Raw genomic sequence first — 2,245 nt, forward strand, 5'->3', positions numbered from 1 at the left:
GCCATGGACCAGGGGGAGAGCACCTGCCATAGCCGAAATAAGAGCACTATAGGCGGCCGCCCTCAGCACATTTGGCCCCCCCATCCTGGAGCGCCATGGACCAAGGGGAGAGCGCCTCTCTTCGGGGCTTGATGCCTGTTGGCGGGGCTCCATGGACCAGGGGGAGAGCGCCTCTCTTTGGGGCTTGTTGCTGGCTGTTGGCGTGGCTCCATGGACCAGGGGGAGAGCGCCATGGACCAGGGGGAGAGCACCTGCCATAGCCGAAATAAGAGCACTATAGGCGGCCGCCCTCAGCACATTTGGCCCCCCCATCCTGGAGCGCCATGGACAAGGGGGAGAGCGCCTCTCTTCGGGGCTTGATGCCTGTTGGCGGGGCTCCATGGACCAGGGGGAGAGCGCCTCTCTTTGGGGCTTGTTGCTGGCTGTTGGCGTGGCTCCATGGACCAGGGGGAGAGCGCCATGGACCAGGGGGAGAGCACCTGCCATAGCCGAAATAAGAGCACTATAGGCGGCCGCCCTCAGCACATTTGGCCCCCCCATCCTGGAGCGCCATGGACAAGGGGGAGAGCGCCTCTCTTCGGGGCTTGTTGCTGGCTGTTGGCGGGGCTCCATGTACCAGGGGGAGAGCGCCATGGACCAGGGGGAGAGTGCCTCTCTTCGGGGCTTGATGCCTGTTGGCGGGGCTCCATGGACCAGGGAGAGAGCGCCTCTCTTTGGGGCTTGTTGCTGGCTGTTGGCGGGGCTCCATGGACCAGGGGGAAAGCGCCATGGACCAGGGGGAGAGCGCCTGCCATAGCCGAAATAGGAGCACTATAGGCGGCCGCCCTCAGCACATTTGGCCTGTCGCCGCTGTCCGCTGGCCGCTGTCCGCTGGCCGCTGTCCGCTGGCCGCTGTCCGCTTTCCCCTTTACTTTCAGCACTTTCAGCACTTTCAGCACTTCCAGCACTTCCAGCACTTCCAGCACTTCCAGCTCTTCCCCCTCTTTCCCTTCTTCCAACTGCGGGCGCGCCGGGCGCACAGGGGCTCGTGCGGAGGGGTGTGTGTGCGTGCATGTGCCGAACAAGGAGGAGAGCGCCTCACTTCGGGGCTTGTCGCTGGCCGTCGGCGGGGCTCCAAGGACCAGGGGGAGAGCGCCTCTCTTTGGGGGCTTGATGCTGGCTGTTGGCGCGTGTCTTCGGGGCTCCACGGACCAGTGGGAGAGCGCCTGTCTTCGGGGCTTGATGCTGGCCGTTTGCGGGACTCCATGGACCAGGGGGAGAGCGCCATGGACCAGGGGGAGAGCGTCTCTCTTCAGGGATTGACCAGGGCTCCAATCTTCCCATTGAAATGAATGGCGGGTGACCAGGCGTCCAAATCCCCCATTGAAATGAAGGCCGGATGCCCAGGGCTCCAATCTCCCCATTGAAATGAATGGCGGGTGACCGGGCGTCCAAATCCCCCATTGAAATGAAGGCCGGGTGCCCAGGGCTCCAATCTCCCCATTGAAATGAATGGCGGGTGACCGGGCGTCCAAATCCCCCATTGAAATGAAGGCCGGGTGCCAAGGGCTCCAATCTCCCCATTGAAATGAATGCCGGGTGACCGGGCGTCCAAATCCCCCATTGAAATGAAGGCCGGGTGCCCAGGGCTCCAATCTCCCCATTGAAATGAATGGCGGGTGACCGGGCGTCCAAATCCCCCATTGAAATGAAGGCCGGGTGCCCAGGGCTCCAATCTCCCCAGTGAAATGAATGGCGGGTGACCAGGCGTCCAAATCCCCCATTGAAATGAAGGCCGGGTGCCCAGGGCTCCAATCTCCCCATTGAAATGAATGGCGGGTGACCAGGCGTCCAAATCCCCCATTGAAATGAAGGCCGGGTGCCCAGGGCTCCAATCTCCCCAGTGAAATGAATGGCGGGTGACCAGGCGTCCAAATCCCCCATTGAAATGAAGGCCGGGTGCCCAGGGCTCCAATCTCCCCAGTGAAATGAATGGCGGGTGACCAGGCGTCCAAATCCCCCATTGAAATGAAGGCCGGGTGCCCAGGGCTCCAATCTCCCCATTGAAATGAATGGCGGGTGACCAGGCGTCCAAATCCCCCATTGAAATGAAGGCCGGGTGCCCAGGGCTCCAATCTCCCCATTGAAATGAATGGCGGGTGACCAGGCGTCCAAATCCCCCATTGAAATGAAGGCCGGGTGACCAGGCGTCCAAATCCCCCATTGAAATGAAGGCCGGGTGCCCAGGGCTCCAATCTCCCCATTG

This window comes from Vanacampus margaritifer, unplaced genomic scaffold (genome assembly GCF_051991255.1).
Source record: "Vanacampus margaritifer isolate UIUO_Vmar unplaced genomic scaffold, RoL_Vmar_1.0 HiC_scaffold_199, whole genome shotgun sequence".
NCBI lineage: Eukaryota > Metazoa > Chordata > Actinopteri > Syngnathiformes > Syngnathidae > Vanacampus > Vanacampus margaritifer.